The sequence below is a fragment of the Dendrobates tinctorius genome, unplaced genomic scaffold, assembly GCF_039654945.1.
Source record: "Dendrobates tinctorius isolate UK_male_01 unplaced genomic scaffold, ASM3965494v1 ptg000010l, whole genome shotgun sequence".
NCBI classification, from domain to species: domain Eukaryota; kingdom Metazoa; phylum Chordata; class Amphibia; order Anura; family Dendrobatidae; genus Dendrobates; species Dendrobates tinctorius.
The window spans coordinates 16,219,209-16,243,856 of NW_027361678.1; positions in this window are offsets into that span (position 1 = coordinate 16,219,209).

Below are 24,648 nucleotides of genomic sequence, written 5' to 3' on the forward strand. Positions count from 1 at the left end.
TATCCAACAACTTTGCACATTGAAGAGGAATGGAGCAACAATCCTCCGGCCACAGTCACCAACCTGATCAGCTCTATGTGAAGGAGAAGTGCTACTGGGACGCCCTCACAACACTCAGGGCTGTGGGGTACTCGGTACCGGGCCCGGTGGATCTCAACGGGAGTCGTCACGGTAGCTGTGACCCGGCCCGTGGACATGGGCGCCCATGGTAAATGTTCAGTGTGAATGAATAAGTCGTGACGCCACCTGTGGTGTTCGGCAATGTAGATGTTAGGCCGACGCTGCAGACAGATCCTCTGGGATAGATGGTGTGGTGCAGCAGTGATGGTATAGCCCTCCACAGGCAAGTCTGTTGTCCCAGGGCAGAGTAGATATGGTGCCACTTAGATGGTCTAGTGTCAGGTGCAGGGGATGTAGCGGTGCCGGGCAGGTCGATGCTGGAATAAGTGGAGGACACCAGGGCATGTAGTTCCAAAGCTTTACTCACAGTCTGCTGCACAAACAGGTGCTTCCTTCTGTGCCGTGTCCTCAGGGTCTGGGACTCAGGCAACCCACCCAGGCCAGATGGAATACTCCTTTCCAACACTCCGCCAACTTGTGCCTTTCTGAACGTCTAATCTCCTCCGGGACCTGGCCCCGGCCTTGCGCTTAGAACTTCTTGGAAGGGTTCTCTTCTCACCCGCATCCTCTGTTCTCTTTTACTCCTCACGTTCAGTACTAATCCTTTCCTTCTATGGAGAGTCAAGCTTTCAGTCTATGTTTCTCTCTCATTCTCTCTTTCCCGTGCCAGCAGACCCAGATCACTGGGATCTGCTGCAGCACTTCCATCCATCTATCCCTCTCTCTAGGGATCTTCTTCTCTCTTCAACCAACTACTGACTAACTGCCTTAAACTCTTCCCGCTCCTTGAAATGTAATCTAACTCCACCCATCTCCCAGCACGTTTCGTGTTCCAAGCAGGGAGCCACCAATGGGTGCTTTACTATACTCCAAGCAGGGAACCGCCAAAGGTGCTTTGCTACACTACTTTGTGGTGTGGGGTGCAGGTGTTGGAGCGTGGTCAGGAGTCTCCACCTTACCTGGATGGTGGGGTACCACATCTCAGGAGGAGGTGCAGTACCTCTGTGGCAACTGAGCCTCAGGGGTGCCACATACCCCCCCGTTAAACACAGCACGTCCGCGGGCTGCAAGGCAAACAAAGTTGACAAACACGGGAACATACAAAATTTTTGGCAATGCTTAGTAAACAGTTCTTATCTAATCTTCTCAATATGAGAGGCACTCATTCTTGAACGTTGCAAACAATCCTTAATTAACTATCTAAAGTCTTAATTCAAAAGTGTAAGTTTCATTCTTCATCATCTTTCATTTTTCACATTTTCTACTTTTCTGTCATTAGCTTAAAGTGATAACCGTTGATACCTGGTTCACCACCTACATTTTCCAAATCTCCATTCTTTATTCAAATCTCTCATCTCTTTATTAAAACATTCCTACATCTTATATGAAAGCTATCATAAGACACATTATCAATTACTTCACATTAAAACTTTCAATAATTCTTGTAGGTGCTGGACACCGCTCCCAGCCGGGATCTCTTGCAGTGTCCTTTGATTGGAATCATGCTCCAGATGAGGTAGACCTTATCTCCGCAAAGTGTCTATGTAAAACCAAGAGAGGGCATCTAAAGAGGTGCAACTATTTAAAAACACAGTTCTTGATCATTCAGCGTCCATGATCTCCACAGTTCCAAATGAAGAAACGCTGCCAATCAAACTGGGCAACAAAAGTGCGAACAAAAAAACATGATGAACAAAATTCGAAAAAGGCACAACGGTGCAAATACCTTCCTGGGCAACAAAGTTAGTTATTTTGCAGGTTCTGGCTAGTTGTCCCCTCCTGGGGTACTGGAAGCTGTTGACTTGGGCTGCTGCTTCCAGAAGAGATGCTCTGGGTATCTTCATCTTGTGATTGATTGCTTGCTAATCGCAAGTACTCTGCTTCCCAAATGGTGAGATTGGGACCAGTCAGGGTTATCAAAAGGGCCATGGAAACATCGACTGCCTCAGGGGATGGCGCATCAGCATTTTCCAGGGGTACTCCTGCTGCGGTCAGCGGTTCAGCAGGTGTTGTTGCCGGCGCCACGGGATCGTCTTCCTCCAGTTCCATCGGGATCTCCGTGAGGGGTACTGCAGCATGGGGCCACCGTCGAGTGTCGATCAGGCCATTCCGATTCATTGGCTCTACTCCCAACACCAAGGTCACGGCAGGGGCGGTAATCATACCTTGCACTCCCTGCTGAGACTCCGGTCCCAGTGTGGGTGCAGGGTAGTGAGCAGCAGCAGCCGCAATTCCCGGAGTTGCCGGCGGGGCAGGTCGCAGCTGAATCCGGCCAGGGATAAGGTTGGTTTCTGCCAAGGCCGTCACCAGGGGCCCGCGCAGCCGCGCCCGGTCCAGACTGGGCCGCGGTCCCAGTCCTCCATTCCGCTCTGGAACCCTCATGTACCTCCTCCAGGCAGGCCTTAACCAGTGGCAATATCTACTTTGAGGAGGTGACAGGCGCTGCAGAGGGTGTCTCTGCGGGCGTATACTCCGCAGGGGCGGCCGGGGTGCAAGTTGCTGTTCCTCCCTCTGTTCTTCTGGCTTCTTTTCTCCTTCCATCATGACATTCTGGCGTCGTTCTTCCTGTCTGGGCTCTTTTCCTGCCACTGACCTTTGCCCCTCCTTCTGAGGGCGTCTTTTTCCTACTCCTCCATACCAAGCCAGTACACGAACCCCTCGGGGGGTGGGCCATGTTGCTGTTGCATAGAAGTTCAGACAGGGGAGGCCCAGGACAGTTCACGGTCTTTTCTTAGGACCACCCATGTTGTCACGCCCTTCTTCACTGCGCCAGCGGCCATTTTTAGCGTTCATTTTACAGTCTATCAAATATGGTCTTCGGCACATTTCCAGAAACTTTTAAGTTCAATAAATCGTAGGCACACAGAACCCGATGGCATTCGGGTCTCGTCATCCTGTTCGTGATGCCAAGTTGGGACGCCCTCACAGCCAGGGCTGTGGGGTACTCGGTACCGGGCCCGGTGGATCTCAACGGGAGTCGTCACGGTAGCTGTGATCCGGCCTGTGGCCCTGGGCGCCCATGGTAAATGTTCAGTGTGAATGAATAAGTCGTGACGCCACCTGTGGTGTTCGGCAATGTAGATGTTAGGCCGACGCTGCAGACAGCTCCTCTGGGACAGATGGTGTGGTGCAGCAGTGATGGTATAGCCCTCCACAGGCAGGGCTGTTGTCCCAGGGCAGAGTAGATATGGTGACACTTAGATGGTGAAGTGTCAGGTGAAGGGGATGTAGCGGTGCCGGGCAGGTCGACGCTGGAATAAGTGGAGGACACCAGGGCATGTAGTTCCAAAGCTTTACTCACAGTCTGTTGCACAAACAGGTGCCTGCTTCTGTGCCGTGTCCTCCGGGTCTGGGACTCAGTCAACCCCCCAGGCCAGATGGAATACTCCTTTCCAACACTCCGCCAACTTGTGCCTTTCTGAACGTCTCCTCTTATAGCGCCTTTAGATGAAGTACTGCTAGTACTGAGTTACACTGGAGTTCCTCCTGTCTGATGTTCCTATGAACTCTACTTGTACGGCAGACTGCTGTAGCCTGCTTCGGAGACTCCTTGCTACTAAGTCCCGGATCACTATCCAGTTGCTGTTGTGCCTCCAAGTCTTGTGTGGTCACTACTTCTAATCCTCCGGTGTCTGCTGCAGGACCATTAGTATCCGTACAACCTCGGGGACCGGGCCCCGGCCTTGCGCTTAGAACTTCTCAGAAGGGTTCTCTTCTCACCTGCATCCTCTGTTCTCTTTTACTCCTCACGTTCCGTACTAATCCTTTCCTTCTATGGAGAGTCAAGCTTTCAGTCTATGTTGCTCTCTCGCTCTCTCTTTCCCGTGCCAGCAGACCCAGATCACTGGGATCTGCTGCAGCACTTCCATCCATCTATCCCTTTCTCTAGGGATCTTCTTCTCTCTCCAATCAACTACTGACTAACTGCCCTAAACTCTTCCTGCTCCTTGAAATGTAATCTAACTCCACCCACCTCCCAGCACGTTTCGTGTTCCAAGCAGGGAGCCACCAATGGGTGCTTTGCTATACTCCAAGCAGGGAGCCGCCGAAGGTGCTTTGCTACACTACTTTGTGATGTGGGGTGCAGGTGTTGGAGCATGGTCAGGAGTCTCCACCTTACCTGGATGGTGGGGTACCACACCTCAGGAGGAGGTGCAGTACTTCTGTGGTGACTGAGCCTCAGGGGCGCCACACTACACTGTGAGAGGCAAATGATGGTTACACCAGATAATGACTGGTTTTCTGACCCCAGACCCCCAATAAGGTAACTCTGCAGACACTAGAGTAGTCTTTTATTGTGGCCGCGTCAGGCACCTGTGCAATATTTAAAGTATGTGTCTGATCAGCATTTGGATCTGCAGCACTGTGAGATGGACGATGATCTCGGCAGAGGAGAAGATCTCACTAACATCGATCTAGACGCAATGATCAATAATTGAGAGGAAAAGTCTTAGATCTCTTATGTTTGCTCCTATTTTTCATGAGCTGAACTCAGTGTTGTGTTTATATTTTTGGTCAGTGTATGTGGTTTATTTGCTGATGACATCTATAGGTCTTCTGTCAGTTTTTGAGCCTCTTGAATTCTGTGACCCATTTTTTGTTTAATTTGTGGGTTTATTAGTTCTACTATAGGCAGGGCCGGCATTAGGGGCAGACAGACTAGGCATCTGCCAAGGGTCTCCACTTCCCCAGGGGCCCCCAGCCAGTGGTGTGCCGCTAATAGCGAGACACCATGCAGCCTCCATGAGGCCTGTGAACCAGGGATCCTCGACGCAAGCGCCGCCCCCTGCATTCAACTGTATCAGCATCATAGATGCTGATACAGTTGAAAGTAGTGATGGAGGAGAGAGCATCAGATGATGCTCCCTTCCCCATCATTCCCCTCTGCTTCTGACGTAGTAGGCATGCAATGACCTCACTTCATCACACACCATGCTGTGTCGGGCGGTGGAGTTATTGAGACACTCTGCAGCGACCAGAGCAGCGGAGGGAATGGGGAGGAGAGGTGAGTATTGTATGTTTTACTGTATATATTCTGTGGGGAGGCTTCAGTATTGTATATATATTGTATATATATATATATATATCAGAATATATATCAGAATATTGTATATATTCTATGGGAAGGCTTCAGTGTACTCTATGGGGTGGTAAAATTATATTCTATGAAGTGGTTGAATTATACTGGTATGGGGCTGCATTATACTACATGGGGTGGCTGCATTATACTCTATGGGGTGGCTGCATTATACTATGAGGAGGGGCTGCATTATACTATGAAAAGGGGCTGTATTATACTTTATAGGCTGGCTGAATTATGCTCTGTGGGGGCTGTATTATACTCTATGGGGGGCTGCATTATTCTGTATTGGGGGCTGCATTATACTCTATGGGGGGCTGCACTATACTCCATCGAGGACTATGGGCAGTGCATTATACTATATGTACTATATCCTAGGACGCACATTAAACTAGGATATTGGGAGCATTTAATACTATATGGAGGACTAAGGGGAGTGTATTATACTATATGGAGGACTATGGCAAGTGTATTATACTATAAGGAAGACTATGGGAGTGTATTATACTATATGGAGGACTATGGGTTTATGGGGTGCATTATACTATATGGAGGACTATGGGGAGTATATTATACTATATGGTGGACTATGGGCAGTGTATTATACTATATGGAGTGCTATGGGTCGCAGTATACTGTATGGAGGACTACGGGTTGCAGTATACTGTATGGAGGACTATGGGGTGCATTATACTGTATGGAGGACTATGGCATGCATTATATTGTATGGAGGACTATGGGGAGCATTATACTATATGGAGGAATATGGGGTATATTATACTAAACAAGCAAAATGCTGCCTTTTCATCGAGTGACTGGATTGTTTATGCTGGAACAGAAATCGTTGTTCTCAGCAGCACATCACCTCGTGCAAACTGCGATATGCTGCTGATACCATGATACTATATGGGGACAGATTGATCTTATAGTGATTGTTCTGTCCCCATCATTCTTCCTCAGCCAGTGTAAAGAGCCCGGGAAACAAGTGTCGAACGGCTTCAATATTGTCGATCACACTCCTTTAACGGCATGAACACAGCGCATGTAAATACAACCGAAATGTATGTGTGATGGCGCAATATGTGAGAATTTGGGGCCCCATGTTAAACTTTTGCCCAGGGCCCCACTTTGTCTAAAACCAATCCGGACTATTGTGAGTAGGGAGATGAAAGGTTGTGTAGAGTGGAAGCTAACGGGAAAGTAACAGAATTATGAGTGCAGCTCTGGATGTGATCGGTGTGCCATAAGTCAGGCATTGTTGCTCATTATACGTACACTGATGTGTAAACGTCCTGATCTCACTTTCAGCGCAATTTCCCCATGTCTCACCGCTCTCCATCACGTTGGGATCACCGAGGTGCGGAATTAATAATCCATCTGAAGTGTCAGATACGGATCTCCTGCGCTGTTTACAGCTGTTTTCAAGTCTCTGCTTTGTAAAATTCTAACATCCTTTGTAGAAAATCACGCGTTCAAGGCGACTGATGAATTATTCAATGTCATGAAAGCCTCAGAATCGATGTCTTCCGTCCCAGGAATGGCGCATTAAGCATTTGTCGCGCTGTTGTCAGGCGCCATAACGTGCGCACAGAATGGGAGACTTATCGTACATTGCGAGGTGAAGTCAGGGCCCAAAAATTTCTCAGATTCATATCATTGTGATTAAGAACCGTCTTCCTCCGCTACTCGCTGCATCTTTCTAATTAATCGTTGTATTAAAAGATCTGATCATCTTTGCTATGTTAAAGATCTCTGCTTGCTGTTGGTAAAGCTGAAAATCCTCTTCACCATGTTCTCACTGCTGAGGGTTTGTTACAGTTGCAACCAAATAGTTGCAGTGACTAGAGACAAAACGTGAATCGTCTGCTCGACCTGTAACGCCGTCGTCCGCACAGCGTGTCCCCCGATTACTCGGCACATGGAGAAAATCGACTTTGTGACAATGTAACATTCTCTTGTATTTATTTTCACATTATTTTTCCTATGAGCGGAGCAGATTTATACGTGAAACCTCCGACCGCAAAACGTCTCGTGAAATCCAATCTAATTCCCATTTAGTGGAGAACGAGCTTCTGATTTTCCGTCATTTTCCCCGAGAATCTAAAAATGTCTAAAAATTACAATTATTTCTGGTGCTCATTAATCTCCCGTGTAACGACTCCCCGCGCGCTTGTTGTGCTTGGCATCGCCGGTTGAGCTCCATTATTATTAACGATCAATCATGGCACGGACGCTCGCTAATTCTTAATAACAGAATCTAATTGCGCCCCGTTTCCTTTGATTTGCGGCTGTGGCGATTCCGCCGGCCCTGGTAGCCATGTTTTTCTTTGTGCTCGGCCTTGAGGACATTGCGCTGGGATCTGTGATCTGATATTTTTATGAGGCATTGTTGGATTTATGGAAGGAGCGAGGTTTCCTGTCTGAGCGAATTGTCGACTTCAGCTGCTGGGGTTACAGAGGGCGGAAAAAGCCTACAACAACAGAAAGTAATCAGAACCAGGAATTCTGAAAACTGCCTGAACTCTTTACCCCTCTCCTCTGAGACGCTTGTAGGGTTCCTTGTTTACTCCCCATAACCCTAAAATCTCAGTGAAGAAAGATCCTGAAATCGTCTCCAATCAAAGCACAAATTCAGTTTATGTTTGGGCAAGATGGTCAACAATCAATATTGTCGTGATTACAGAGGCTCTGGCAGAGGAGGTCGCCATGGGCGGCTGCGGCACAGGAGGTCGCCAGGGGCGGCTGCGGCACAGGAGGTCGCCAGGGGCGGCTGCGGCACAGGAGGTCACCAGGGGCGGCTGTGGCACAGGAGGTCGCCCAGGGCGGCTGCGGCACAGGAGGTCACCAGGGGCGGCTGTGGCACAGGAGGTCGCCCGGGGCGGCTGCGGCACAGAAGGTCACCAGGGGCGGCTGTGGCACAGGAGGTCGCCCAGGGCGGCTGCGGCACAGAAGGTCGACCGCTATTTCTCATACAGACGTTGCTCAGTAAGGGTAAAAGAGGACAATGAAGAATCTTCCCAAAAAGTCCCATAACAGCTCACCAAGGTCATAACCCATCCCTGAATCAGGTTGGGGTTGTGGGGGGGATGTACGTGGGGGGTCCGGCTAGAGCCGTGTTGTGGTGGCCATCAGCACTGCCGCTTGCACCGCTCTGGTGACGGTAATGAGCATTTCTACTCGTTAGCATAGCAAATGATGAGTAGATACACAAGAGGTGATTGGCTGGAGAACGTCACAGGATCGCGCCTTGCTGCATAGATTTACGCCATGACACGTTGGCTGCACAGAAAGAAATGGCGCGGCCTGTGAATCCCGCATTTACACTTCATTTGAGAACGACGTCTAATAAGCAATCGTCACCAGAACTTGTGACAGGAGCGAAAGCCTCTAATTACCGGCATAAACTATAAAATGAGGGGAAAAACTTTTCTTAAAGGGCAACACCACCAATTAATTGCAATCCACACTATCAGGACAATATCAGCGTTGAGACGTCCTGCAGGCTCAGCTCAGTGGTGGTAAAACCCGCAATTTGAAGGTACGATGAGGGATTGTGCGGCTGCTGTGTTCAGGCTGCACTGCGGCACTGTAACAAACCCTCAGCTGTGTGAGCGTGGCTGATACAAGGATCGTTTCAGACTCGTTCCTTCCTATGTTAATTACGAATAGCCAACAACATGTTTTACAAACGTGACAGTGGTCCGGACTTTGCTGGCACAATCCCATGAGCTGGAGAGCAAGACCGAGGCTGAAGCTGAAAGGTCGGACATCTTGTTTTAATGTTGTTCTGACAACGCTGTAGGATAATAGTGTTTGTAAAAGTTGTCAGACTTTTCTCACCTATTATTCTATCCAATCCACACGGGACATGGTGGAGCTGACCCCAGTGTAGATCATTTGTCCATGCTGGGAGTTGTAGTCCCCCAGCGGCAGCATTGCTTATTCTGAGGTTTTGTTTCCTTGTTTCTCTTGCTGATTTATTTCTCTCGTTACATCTATTTATTACTGGAGATTTCACATCAGATCTTATGGAGCCATAAATTCTCTTCTTTATGACAAATGTAGATTTGTATCTTTCATTCCTCTCCCCGCTCGTTACCGTGCTGCAGTTTTATGGGTTGGATTTTGGCGGACTTCCACCTTCTGCTCAACAAAGAAATAGACAAAGAGATATGAAAAATAAAAATACAAAGTGACGATTTCCATCAGAGTCACGTCATCCCGGGATGTCTCAAGGGACCGTCCAAGCTTTTTATTTGGACAGGAAAGTGTTTGTGGTTAGTGCCAAACCCTCAGCTGGGAGCAGGACTTGGTCATATTGCATGATGAAAATAAATGTTTCTTGTCACAGAGAAAAATTAAAATCCAAAAGACCACTCCAGAGGACATGTCCCCCTCTCCTCGACCATATGGGATTAATTATAAGTGGGGAAGAGAGAAACTAATTATAACTAGGGAAGTGAGAGAGCTGACACTTTAATCTACATTGTAGTAGGGGCCTCCTGCAACAACAGGAGATTTTGGTCTTGGTAGGGGGGGAGATACCGAGGCAAGGGGTTAGTTTATTTAGAGTCAGAAAAGTTCAGGAGCTTACTCTGTTCAAAGAACTTTGTTCCAGACTTTTTGGTCAATGACGAATATTGGGGTTTCCATTGATATGATCTTTATAAGAGATATATTTTTGGTGCTGTAGCAAGGGGACGAACAGAACGCCTTCGCTCACATCCCTGTAAGGCCATTCTAACCCATTCAACTTAATATTGTCCCAGTGGATGATACTATCCAGGGCATGTTTCATCTCTAAAGACAAGTAAAATCATGATAATGAACATGACAACAATATATACTGCCTGGGACCTCCAGGGGCGAAGATATCCTGTAAGTTGGGTATCTTAAGGGCATGTCACACTAAGAGATATCGCTAGCAATATCGCTATAACTAGTGACGTTATAGCGATATTGCTAGCCATATCTCTGTGTCTGATACTTACCTACGACCGGCTCCCTGCTGGTAATCGCTGATCGCGCGAGAACGTTCAGGACTGTTTCTCGTCGTCAGCTTCCTGCGGCGCTTCCTGCTGTGAGGACGAGCGACGCGTGGAGCCGGACGGGAGGACGCAGGATCGCCTGGTGTGACAGGTAAGTAGCGATCCCCGTCCCCAGCGATGTCGCTAGTGAGATCTGCCTGTGTGGCAGCTCACTAGCGACCACTTAGCGATGTACCAGCAATCCTGACCGCGTCATATCGCTGATCGGGATCACTGGTACATCGCTAAGTGTGACAGTACCTTTATAAAATTCTAAAGGACCTAGTTCATCCCACAATCAGCCCCCACATGAGCTCACCAAGGGATGGGCGCACTCTGGTAGACACAGTTCTCTGTTTAGGCTCTTTCCATTTTCCTAATCGAGCGCTTCCCTCTATAAAGATAAGAGCTAATCCTGCAACATCAGGTTTAGTAATTCTCTTTCGTTAGTTCTCATTTTGTATCATCTTGTATATTTTTATAAACACTGTCTATCATTCTAGATTAAATCTATAAAATGTAATTGTTCCTCTGGCTTTGTGAACCATACTTCCAGAAGGTACCCCAGATCGATGTTGATTGACAGTCATTTTGTATTGCTTACATTTTCTTAATATTGCAAAAACAGTTGTCTCCTTCTCACCCAGCATCTTACTTATGGATTTGTAGCCCATTCCAGCCTTATGATCTTGTCCCTGACATCCTTAGAGGTTAGAGTCTGACTGATTGAGTCTGTGGACAGGAGTCTTTTATAAAGGTGACTATGTAAGTCAGCTGTCTTTAATGCAGGTAATGAGTTGATTAGGAACGTCTAACTGGTCTGTAGGAGCCAGATCTCTTAATGGTTGGTAGGGGATCAAATACTTATTTCCCCACTGCAAATGCAAATAAATTTATATCATTTATACAATGTGATTTTCTGGATTATATTTTTGATATTCTATCTCTCAATATGAAAACCTACCCTTAAAATTATAGACTGTTCATGTCTTTGCCAATGGGTAAACATACAAAATCAGCAAGGGATCAAATGCTTATTTCCCCCAATATATATATATAATCAGATCCAGGTTCTCTTGCCTTGTCCATGTATGGATTGTTCCAGTAGACAATTTACAATACTGGAGGAACATATGGGAAAAGGAAAAAACACACGGCACCAGTGCAATTTGACTGCAAGATCTGAGAATGAAACACAGCAACCACCTAGAGCAAGAATCAGTCACTATTACAGAAGCAGACATCCACCAGCGGGTCAAGAACATGAAGAGCTGGACAGCATCTGGCCCAGACATGATCCACATCTACTGGCTAAAGAAATTAACAGTCGTACATGAAAGCATGGCAAAGCAGATGAACCAAATGCTAGAAGCAGGCCACCACCCAGCTTGGCTAACACAAGGAAGAACAGTGCTGACCATGAAGGATCCTCACAAAAGAACTGTTCCATCCAACTACTGTCCAATAACCTGCCTTACAACAACATGGAAACTCCTGTCAGGCATCATAGCCATCAAGCTACAGAACCATATGAACCAGTACATGAATGCAACTCAGAAAGGCATTGGACCAACATCAGAGGCTCTAAGCACCAGCTCCTAGTAGATAGAGCAGTCACTCAAGACTCAAGATCCAGACAGACCAATCTCAGCACAGCCTCGATTGACTATAGGAAAGCCTATGACTCAATGCCACACACATGGATCTGTGAATGCTTGGCTCTCTACAAAGTCAACAGGAAATTAAGAACCTTCCTCATAAACTAAATGGGGCGATGGAGAACAACATTGGAAGTCAACTCTAGACAACTAGCACAAGTGACCATCAAATGCAACATATACCAAGGTGATGCACTGTCCCCATTGCTGTTCTGCATAGGCTTGAACCCCTTCAGTCAGATAATTACAGAGTTTGGGTATGGATACAAGTTCAAGAGTGAAAGCACCATCAGCCACCTCCTCTACATGGATGACATCAAGCTGTATGCGAAAAGCGAGCGAGACATTAATTCACTGATCCACCTGACAAGGATTTACAGCAAAGACATCGGGATGTCCTTCGGACTGGAGAAGTGCGGACGGTTGGTAATAAAGAGAGGCAAAGTAGTTAAGAGACTAATGGAGTGGAATTACCAGTAGGGCAGATCCAAGAGGGATATGGTAACCGTGATGAGGAGGCAAGGAAAGCAGCAACCCAAATGCCATCAAAGGGTAAGACAGGTCCTGAAGAGACAGCTCAATGGGAAGAATAAAATCCGCGCCATCAATACATATGCCCTGCCAGTTATCAGATACCCTGCTGGCATAGTGTGCTGGCCAAAAGAAGAGATGAAAGCTGCAGATGTGAAGACACGAAAGCTCCTCACAATGCATGGAGGTCTCCACCCTAAGTCTAGCACCCAAAGATTGTATATGTGGCGCCCCTGAGGGTCCAGTCACCACAGAGATGCTGTACCACACCCAGAGGTGTGGTATCCCACAACCAGGTAAGGTGGAGACACCCGACCACATTCCAACCCACATCCCACACACACGTAGAATAGCAGAGCACCCTTTATGGCCCCTGCTTTGAAACATGAAGGGTGTTGGCAGGTGGGCAGAGCGTAGTTTGAGAGCAGGAGAATGATAGGAAGTTCGGAGGGAGGGAAGGAGAAGGACGTGTCTGGAGCAGCTCTTATGATTAGAGGCTGCTGGACGGATTGGATTATAAGAAAGCTCCCTAAACGGAAAGGTGGTTTTTCTGAGACACGGCTGGAGCATACCCTCCGTGGGTCTCTTATCCACACTGAGTGACATCAGGTGGAGGAAGAAATTGGTCGCAAAGGGTCACGGCCCCTAGCCTAGTGAGCGTACTTCAGGGTGCTACTAGCAAGCCGATAGCTGTGGTGTCTTTATGGACCACAGCCCCTACCACAGTTATTCCAACTGGAAAGGCAGCTACATAGGATCACAGAAACAGAGGGGTATGTGTTATCTGACAGGATTTGCAGCTGCTGGCCTGGAACGATAATTGTGAAGTGCTGGAAAGGAAGGAAAGTGGAAAGCAGCATATTGTGTGGAGACGGCCAGGAAAGGTACAAACTGACAGGGAGTGCTGGAAGAGCGTACTTCATTTTACCTGGAAGTTGGCTGGACCCCTCACCTGGAGAACGCAGCACTGAAGCAGGCATCTGTACTGCAGACAGAACTGTGAGTAAAGTTTTGGAATTGCATACAACTGTGTCATCTGCCTCCTTTCTGCGCCTCTCACTCAGCACTGCTACATCCTTCACTCCACACTACCTCACCATCTACAAACTCATCTCTACTGCCCTGGGACTACAGCTCTGCCTGTGGAGAGCTTCACCAACTCTGCTGCAACATAACATCTGTCCCAGAGAAGCAACACTGCAGTGCTGGTCATCACTGACCGGAATACCACAGGTGGCGTCACGAATTTCTTACAAACTCTATTCCTATTTAATTCTACCCCTTTTACATGAATGCCTGGGGCCACGGACTGGATAACTGCGACTGTGACACATCCATTTAAGACAACCGGCCCAGTTCTGAGTATCCCACGGCCCCTGGGGCGCATCATATACCAACAGAAAGGAGGGTGGTTGAGGTTTGATAAGCATGCAAGCCACCATCACAGTTGAAACAAGGAGTATCCAGGAATACATCAGAAAAATGGCACCAAAAGATGAGATGCTGAGCGAATGCCTAAGGCAACAACTATAGATCTGGAAGGAAGAACAGGAACATGAAGTGCCATGCCAAGACAAGCCGCTGCATGGGATGTACCATCGACAGATAATAGAGGTGGCTGACATAGTGAAATCCTACCAATGGCTGGAGAAAGCTGGACTCCGAGACAGCACAGAGTCACTAATCATAGCGGCACAAGAGCCAGCACTAAGTACCAGATCCATAGAAGCAGGAATCTACCACACAAGACAAGATCCAAGGTGCAGACTATGCAAAGAAACCTCAGAAACAGTGCAACACATGGGGCAGGATGCAAAATGCAAGCAGGAACAGCGTATACCGAATGCTACAACCAAGTAGCATTAATTGTATACAAGAACATCTAAGTCCAGGTTGGAGACCACAGAGAAAGTGGTGGAGAATGAAAAGGGCTAAAATCCTGTGGGACTTCAAGATCCAGACGGATGAGCAAGTGTTGGTTAACCAACCAGACATTGTGATAGTTGACGAGGATCAGAAGACAGCAATGATAATTGCAGTGCCAAGTGACAGCAACATCAGAAAGAAGGAATATGAGAAGCTGGAGAAATACCAGGGCCTCAAAGGAGAACTGGAGAAGATGTGAAAGGTGAAGGCAACAGTGATTCCAGTGGTGATAGGAGCACTTGGAGCAGTGACCCTTAAGTTGGAAGAATGGCTACAACAGATCCCAGGAGCAACATCTGAGCTCTCTGTCCAGAAAAGCACAAAGCTGGGAACAACTAAGATCCTCCGCAGAACCCTCAATCTCCCAGGCCTCCTGTAGAGGACCCGAGGGAGGACAAAAAAGACCACCCCCTGAGAAGGAAGTCTATATATATATATATATATATATATAAATTTTTGCCAGAGCTGCAGTATATATATAGAGAGAGAAAGAGAGACCACTGCACAGTTTTATAAAAGTCAGCTTCTCTACATGTCTGACAGCCATTCCATTCAAATGTCAGTTGAATTCTAACCAGAGTACACCTCATTCTACTTGATGTGCTTCTGATTACGTGATTACCTGAGCGAAATCTTATTTCACGAAGGAAAGTATAAAAAATAACCATGTCAAAGGAGTTGAAAAGAAAAGTCATGAGTGAGAAAAAGAAGGGCTCAATTCTGGCTTTACTAACAGAGGGATACAGTGAGCATTATGTTGCCTCCATCCTTAAAATTTCTAAGATGGCAGTCCATTACAGCATGGTCAAGCAGCAGACATTGGGGACAACAAAGCTACAGAAAGACAGAGGGTGAAAACGACTCTCCACTGACCGGAATGACCGTCATCTTATTCGACTGTCACTCAGCAACCGCAGGATGACATCAAATGACCTAGAAAAGGAATGGCAAATGGCAACTGGGGTGAAGTGCATGGCAAGAACAGTTCGTAACAGGCTCCTAAAGGCAGGGCTCAAGTCATGTAAAGCTAGAAAAAAGCCTTTCATCAATGAGAAGCAAAGGAGAGCCAGGCTGAAGTTTGCGAAAGACCATAAGGATTGGACCATAAAAGACTGGAGTAAGGTAATCTCTGATGAGTCTAATTTTCAGCTTTGCACAACACCTGGTCATCTAATGGTTAGACGGAGACCTGGAGAGGCATACAAGCCACAGTGTCTTGCACCCACTGTGAAATTTGGTGGAGGATCGGTGATGATCTGGGGATGCTTCAGCAAGGCTGGAATTGGGCAGGTTAATCTTTGCGAAGAATGTATGAATCAAGCCGCATACAAGGTTATCCTGGAAAAACAGTTGATTCCTTCTGCTCGGGCAATGTTCCCCAACTCTGAGGACTGGTTTTTCCAGCAGGACAGTGCGCCATGCCACACAGCTAGGTCAATCAATGTGTGGATGAAGGATCACCACATAAAAATCCCTGTCATGGCCAGCCCAATCTCCAGACCTGAACCCCATTGAAAACCTCTGGAATGTAATCAAGAGGAAGATGGATAGTCACAAGCCATCAAACAAAGAACTGCTTAAATTTTTGTACCCGGAGTGGCATAAGGTCACCCAAAGGCAGTGTGAAGTGAAAGATTGGTGGAAAACATGCCAAGACGCATGAAAGCTGTGATTAAAAATCATGGGTATGCCACAAAATATTGATTTGTGAACTCTTCCTGAGTTAAAACATTATTATGGTTGTTTCTAAATGATTATGAACTTGTTTTCTTAGCATTATTTGAGTTCTGCAAGCACTGCATTTTTTTTGTTCTTTTGACCATTTCTCATTTTCTGAAAATAAATACAAAATTTAGTGCTTGGAAATTCAAAGACTTGTAGTCAGTAGTTTATAGAATAAAAGAGCAATTTACATTTTACTCAAAAATATACCTAGAAAGAGAAAAATCAGACAAAATGAAAATTTTGCAGTGGTCTCTTAATTTTTGCCAGAGCTGTATATATATTATATTCTAAACACATATATATATTATGCATATACGGTGCATGTATATCTATATATATATATATATATATATATATATATATATATTATACACATGTGGTCAAAATTGTTGGTACCCCTCATTTAATGACAGAAAAACCCACAATGGTCACAGAATTAACTTGAATCTGACAGAAGTTGTGTAGTGAGATAGGTTTCCACTATCTGCCTGCTTCTGTCAGTTGCAGGGAGCCTCCTATCTGCCTGCTGCTCTCAGTTAGGCCTCTTTCACACATCTGTATTTTTGATCAGTATTTCATCAGTATTTGTATGCTAAAACCAGGAATGTCTCCAAAATAAAGAACAGGAGTCAGTCTTTCAACTATATATTTTTTCTTGGTAAGTTCCATTCCTGGCTTTGGCATACAAACACTGATGCAAAATACTGACCAAATACTGACGTGTGAATGAGCCTTTAGGCTGGGTTCACACGTGGCTTTTTTTCGCGCTTCCGTGGCGGTTTTTACCGCACGATTTTGCCGCGAAAAATAAGCATCCCATGCATTCCTATGGGATTCCGCTATGCTGTGCTAATGCTGCGGTTTTCACCGTGGCGGAATTGCTTCGTGGTAAAAACCGCAGCATGCTCATTAATTATGTGAAATCGCGGCGATCCCGCACCCATAGGAATGCATTGTTCTGCTTACTTTCCGCATGTGGCTGTGTACACCATGCGAAAAGTAAGCTGAACATTTGCGGATGGTACCCACGGTCCGGAGGAGAGGAGACTGTCCTCCGGGCTTTGGGTACCATATCCCTGTAAAAAATAGAAGTTAAAATAAAAAATATTGTTATTCTCACCTTCCGACGTCCCGCGCTGCCTTCCTGCCTTTCTCCACGCTCCCGATCCCAGTAAGCCTTTGTGAGTGATGACATCCGTTCCCGTGGGATCGCGAAGTCTCACGGTCATTTGCGCGACGTCGTCGCGATCCCGCGAAAAAAGACGTCATTGCGGTAATTGTCGCAAAGGATTACTGGGACCGGGAGCGTGGAGAGAGGCGGGAAGGCTGCGCGGGACGTCGGAAGGTGAGAATAGCAATTTTTTAAAATTATTTTTATTTACATTCTATCTTTTACTATTGAGGCCGCATAGGCGGCCTCAATAGTAAAAAGTTGGTCACACTCGTCAAACACTATGTTTGACGAGTGTGACCAACCTGTCAATCAGTTCTCCAAGCGATGCTACAGATTGCTTGGAAAACGCTAGCAATTCTGCAAGCTAATTACGCTTGCAAAATGCTAGTTTTTCCACGGGAAAATCGCGGGAATTTAAAATGCGATTTTCCCGCGGAATGGAATGCCGGAACTCTCGCGGTAATTTCCGCGAGGTTCCGCTACGTGTGAACCCAGCCTTACAGTGCATCTGTGACAAATAGAATGTGCACTGTTTATTTGAAATCATCTAGAAACTATAGGGGTTAAAATGGATATAGCAGACAGGGAGTGGATAGCTCAGCCCCGGGGGATACTGGGCAAGTTGTTGTTGTGTCCTGGACATTCAAGAGCAAGGCATTACCTTCCTCCTAGGGAGTGTGATGTCATGCTTGGATGCAATGAAGGATCTCTCTATCAGGTAAATCAGCACACAGCACAGTTCCCACTCCAGACCAGCAGAGGGAGCTCTGAACCAAACTGGGGGAGGAGCTGCTCTCTGTGGCCAGGAAAGGGAAGTTAGTAGTGATGGGCAGTCCGGCTCTTTTTGGTGATCCAGCTCTCACGGCTCGGCTCACCAAAAAGAGCCGGCTCTTTTTCGACTCCTTTTGGATACTAAATGGATCCCTATTGTATATGTGTTATGGCATCCTAAACTCTGCCAACCTACCGCATAAACCCTGCCCACTCGCTAGAAACCAATTAGATTGCTTAGTGGGCGGAGTTTTGTTCCGGTGGGCAGAGTTACGTCTGCCGAACACCGTGATTTTAGGCCCAGTGAGAGCCATTCAAGGATTTTAGTGGCTCTCACTGGGGTGCCGGCTCCCATCATTCACCACTGGGAGCCGGCTCTTTGTGTTGGATCGTTCGCGACCAACACATCACTAGAAGTTAGTTCAGTTCTGTGGAGAGGGAAGAGTGCAGACGTGGAGAGAGGAGCTGCAGGATTGAGCGGAATTCAGGCTCACTTCTAGCTGTAGCGCATGGTCCGGAGTCCGGTATCCGAGGTTGTATGGATGCTGATGTTCCTGCAACAGAAACCGGAGGAATAGGAAGCTGTAAATGTTCTGCTCCCACATCAGACTCGAAGTCACAGCAGCAACTTGTGTGAGCCAGAAAAAGGAGGCTACGGCTGTCTGCCATATGAGGGGAGTTCTAAAGAGAGCAAGCAAGGGGAACTTCAGTGTAACTCAGTACTGCAAGTGCCTCAGATAGGCGCTAGAAAGGAGACTACACGACCCATCTGCATAGAGAGATTCCTAAGTTGCTTCCAGGCTAATCAACTCCTGTTCCATCTGTAATCTGGATCCTGGACTGCACTCACAAAGCACAGTAAAGTTAAACTAGATGTGCATTTCCTGAAGGAAATACAGATAGTGCTTTAAAATGGAGCCTGGGCTGCCCTTTAAGGGAGACTTGCCTGCTGCCCCTGCAAGACTTTCAACTCAGGATCCATTTTAACTGTGGGTGCCTCTCAGGGGCCACTTTGGCCTGAGGGGCCCCTCAGGGTCTGATTTGGTGGGTGGGGCCCCTCAGGATCTGATTCGGTGGCCTGGGCGACTTTAAATGATAAGTAAAACCACAAGGTGGTGTTTGATTTATGTTTTCATCTATGTGTCTGCTATGGGACAATTTAATATCATGTCTATTCTATTGCACCACCTGTGGTTATTCTAATTATCAGAGGCGACTATCCTTTTTCCACCATATACTGCTATAATTCTATTTGTTGGACTATTTATGTCCTTAGTGCATGTATATTCTGTGAAACATGCTCTGAGCAATGTATGGTGGTTTTTTGGCCCATTGTTCTATAGTAGGCAAAAATAATTGTTTTTGACATTTCCATGTTTGTGAGGTTAAATGTCAGTGGTCAGCCCTATTATAATCTAGGTTTGGGCATACCTTTTTATTGTGGTTATTTTTTCTATTTCAAAAAGGTTTTCCTTTTTTTTCCCTTCCTTCATTTCTTTTCTATTTGACATTGTTTTCCCACCTGTGTCACTAGGGTGAGATAGGGGAGACAGGGTCAGTCGACGTTGAGTGGGGGCGCCAAACAATCGTATCTATTAGGGTGCCAACCTCCACGGCAAGGAAAGGTACAGATAGTCCATTGTAGCCTTTAATAGGGCTTTTTTGTTTACAATTTTTTTTTTTTTTTTCAATTGCTCATGGGAATAGGTGTTTTTAAATTTATCATTAAAATCTAATTTTAATGGGAATACATGTTCACAAAAAAGCCTGGGCTCCTCAGGGCTTGAATTGGTGGACGGGATCACTCAGGGTCCGATTTTGTGGGTGGGGCCCCTCAGGGTCCAATTTTGTGGGCGGGGCCCCTCAGGGTCAGATTTGGTGGGCGGGGCCCCTCTTCATCCAAATTGGTGGGTGGGGCCCCTCAGGGTCTGATTTGGTGAGTGGGGCCCCTCAGGGTCTGATTTGGTGGGTGGGGCCTGTCAGGATCCGATTCGGTGGCCTGGGCGACCTTAAATGATAAGTAAAACCACAAGGTGGTGTTTGATTTATGTTTTCATCTATGTGTCTGCTATGGGACAATTTAATATCATGTCTATTCTATTGCACCACCTGTGGTTATTCTAATTATCAGAGGCGACTATCCTTTTTCCACCATATACTGCTATAATTCTATTTGTTGGACTATTTATGTCCTTAGTGCATGTATATTCTGTGAAACATGCTCTGAGCAATGTATGGTGGTTTTTTGGCCCATTGTTCTATAGTAGGCAAAAATAATTGTTTTTGACATTTCCATGTTTGTGAGGTTAAATGTCAGTGGTCAGCCCTATTATAATCTAGGTTTGGGCATACCTTTTTATTGTGGTTATTTTTTCTATTTCAAAAAGGTTTTCCTTTTTTTTCCCTTCCTTCATTTCTTTTCTTTTTGACATTGTTTTCCCACCTGTGTCACTAGGGTGAGATAGGGGAGACAGGGTCAGTTGACGTTGAGTGGGGGCGCCAAACAATCGTATCTATTAGGTTGCCAACCTCCACGGCAAGGAAGGGTACAGATAGTCCATTGTAGCCTTTAATAGGGCTTTTTTGTTTACAATTTTTTGTCTTTTTTTTCAATTGCTCACGGGAATAGGTGTTTTTAAATTTATCATTAAAATCTAATTTTAATGGGAATACATGTTCACAAAAAAGCCTGGGCTCCTCAGGGCTTGAATTGGTGGACGGGATCACTCAGGATCCGATTTTGTGGGTGGGGCCCCTCAGGGTCCAATTTTGTGGGCGGGGCCCCTCAGGGTCAGATTTGGTGGGCGGGGCCCCTCTTCATCCAAATTGGTGGGTGGGGCCCCTCAGGGTCTGATTTGGTGAGTGGGGCCCCTCAGGGTCCGATTTGGTGAGCGGGGCCCCTCAGGGTCCGATTTGGTGGGCTGGGCCACTCTGGGTCCGATTTGGTGGGCTGGGCCCCTCAGGGTCCGATTTGGTAGGCGGGGCCCCTCAGGGTCTGATTTGGTGGGCGGGGCCCCTCAGAGTTCGATTTGGTGAGTGGGGCCCCTCTGGGTCCGATTTGGTGAGTGGGGCCCCTCAGGGTCCGATTTGGTGGACGGGGCCCCTCAGGGTCCGATTTGGTGGACGGGGCCCCTCTTCATCCAAATTGGTGGGTGGGGCCCCTCAGGGTCTGATTTGGTGAGTGGGGCCCCTCAGGGTCCGATTTGGTGAGCGGGGCCCCTCAGGGTCCGATTTGGTGGGCTGGGCCACTCTGGGTCCGATTTGGTGGGCTGGGCCCCTCAGAGTTCGATTTGGTGAGTGGGGCCCCTCTGGGTCCGATTTGGTGAGTGGGGCCCCTCAGGGTCCGATTTGGTGGACGGGGCCCCTCAGGGTCCGATTTGGTGGGCGGGGCCCCTCAGGGTCCGATTTGGTGGGCGGGGCCACTCTGGGTCCGATTTGGTGGGCGGGGCCCCTCAGGGTCCGATTTGGTGGGCGGGGCCACTCTGGGTCCGATTTGGTGGGCGGGGCCCCTCAGGGTCCGATTTGGTGGGTGGGGCCCCTCAGGGTCAGATTTGGTGAGTGGGGCCCCTCAGGGTCCGATTTGGTGGGCGGGGCCACTCTGGGTCCGATTTGGTGGGCTGGGCCCCTCAGGGACCGATTTGGTAGGCAGGGCCCCTCAGGGTCCGATTTGGCGAGCGGGGCCCCTCAGGGTCCGATTTGGTGGACGGGGCCCCTCAGGGTCCGATTTGGTGGGCGGGGCCACTCTGGGTCCGATTTGGTGGGCGGGGCCCCTCAGGGTCCGATTTGGTGGGTGGGGCCCCTCAGGGTCAGATTTGGTGAGTGGGGCCCCTCAGGGTCCGATTTGGTGGACGGGGCCCCTCAGGGTCCGATTTGGTGGGCGGGGCCACTCTGGGTCCGATTTGGTGGGCTGGGCCCCTCAGGGACCGATTTGGTAGGCAGGGCCCCTCAGGGTCCGATTTGGCGAGCGGGGCCCCTCAGGGTCCGATTTGGCGGACGGGGCCCCTCAGGGTCCGAATTGGTGGGCTGGGCCCCTCAGGGTCCGATTTGGCGGGCGGGGCCCCTCAGGGTCCGATATGGCGGGCGGGGCCCCTCAGGGTCCGATTTGGTAGACGGGGCCCCTCAGGGTCCGATTTGGTGGGCGGGGCCCCTCAGAGTCCGCTTTGGTAGGCGGGGCCCCTCAGGGTCCGATTTGGTGGGCGGAGCCCCTCAGAGTCCAATTTGGTGAGCGGGGCCCCTCAGGGTCTGATTTGCTGGACAGGCCCCTCAGGGTCCGATTTGGTGGGCGGGGCCCCTCAGGGTCCGATTTGGTAGACGGGGCCCCTCAGGGTCCGATTTGGTGGGCGGGGCCCCTCAGGGTTCGCTTTGGTAGGCGGGGCCCCTCAGGGTCCGATTTGGTGGGCGGAGCCCCTCAGAGTCCGATTTGGTGAGCGGGGCCCCTCAGGGTCCGATTTGGTGGACGGGCCCCTCAGGGTTTCGCTTTAAGAGCTGATATTATCTGCTGGAAACTGTGTCTTGGAGAGGTCATGGGACGTTCGTAGGCGTTGGCATAGTAACTGGGTCTGCCTGCGCATATCAATGAGCTTAACTGCCATTTGAATCGCCTCAGGGCATGTTTTGACTGTGGCAACATTTTCCCATTGAAAAGCATTGAGACAATGCATTCCAATGACGGGAAAAAAATTTTTCAAAGGCAAATTGCTTAAAAACTACAAATCCGATTGACACGAAAAATACTTAGCACACCACTCATGGACGCTGGCTTCGAAACGACACCTCAACGGAGTCTGTGCGTGTAGCGTGTTCAGGCTGCATTAATTGCGGAAATCAACTGAATAATAATAAGAAGTTAGCAGCGTTCGGATTACAATATAGTGGCTTTTTCAATCCACTATAATGAAACTGCACCCTGTTGTGTCATTGCATTCTTCCTGCTACATCTCTGTGCCTAACACTGCACCCTCTTCCTCAACACCTATTACTACTGCCCTGGGACTACAGCTCTACCTGTGGGGAGCTCTTACATCTTGCTGCCTTATACCATCTGTCCCAGAGGATCTGCCTGCAGCGGCGGCTTAACCCCTTCATTGCTGAGCACCACAGGTGCCGTCACGTATCATCTACCTATAAACTTTATTCAGCTACGTTTCACCCCTTTTGCACGGACGCCCAGGGCAACGGACCGGGTCACCGCCACCGTGACACATCCCTCTGAGACACCAGCTCGGTACCGAGTACCCCACTGCCCTGGCGGGCGATCCATTTCCTTTTATAACACCTTCATATACTTAGTGGTGTGCCTGCAACGTGTTTCTTACATGCTTGCCGCAGTCATTTACAGGGCGCCCCCTATCTACCTGCTGCTGTCAGTAACAAGGCGCCTACTATCTGCCTGCCGCTGTCACAGCAGCATGTGTCTTCCATTTCCCACTCACTCGCCCTGTCTGCTCTCCTCAGGGTTTTCGATGGTCGGAATGTAAACTCCGGGGTAATCGACGTCTGTGTAAACAGTCTCCCTCCTTCTAATGAACACTTAGAAATCTAATTTATCCGCTCGGCCGCAGATGGAACATTCCGGGAGAAAATAAAAATTTCTGTCACATGAGAAATTGGTGATTGCACGAGAGATTTGAAGCTCAGAAGGGAGAGGGGGACCTGAAAATGAGACCCCAACAACATAAGTCAAGACCAGTAAGAGCGGTGACTACAGGAGGCCCCCGCCTGGTGGCTGGCAGGACCCTGCGCAGCGCTCTACTAGGTTTTCATTTACAGGATAATGCAGAAAATGAGGGGGAGGTCAATGAATGGGGGGAAACCTAAAATATCTAATAATGAGCTGACTCAAGCTGAACCTGTCTAGAAACTAGAGACATTTGTATGGAGCTGACAATAGATATTCTACCCCCCTGGATCTAATCAGGGTGCTGGGATGCCCTCCAAAAATCCACACATCTTCTAACCTTTTAATCCAAGATGGACAATCCCTTTAAATAAATGTATTTATTAACGGGAGCGGAGCACTCTGTCCCCTTTAATAGATAGATCCAATTATTTCTTGGGAGGAGCCTGGAATGTCCAATCTTTCTAGTCCCGCCCCTGCTGATCCATCCCCGCCCCTGCTGATCTATCCCGGGGGTTTGTGCACACGCTTTCTGTGTGCAGAGGGTTTGTAGCAGAAAGTGAACAGAACCTTCAAGTGATAGAGGTGGATTTGGAGAATTTCCGCTTAGTTTCTGTTCCAAAAATACTGTGGATTTCCCATAGAAATGAATTGGAATAATTTTTCAAGAGGATTTTGGAGAAGATCCGCTCAAAAAAAAAACTCCTGAAAAGAAGTCCTATGTAAACAAACACAAAATAGTGATTATGATTTGGGAGATGAGTGGATCGATTCATGGGATTCCGGTGATACTTGGTAGCTGGACAGGGGGCGCAAATATATTATCATCCGGCGGCTTTTGATCCCCCAGGGCCAGTGTGACCTCATCTGTGCATCCGGCTCATCTCTAATTGGGACCTGAGGATTATTTTTTGTTCCTTTATTCACAGTTGGAGCCGCCAGAACTTTCTCATCTCTATTTAGCGTCACTATACGACATCCGACCTCTGGAGTCTGTAAGGCCGCGTTCACACGGTGCA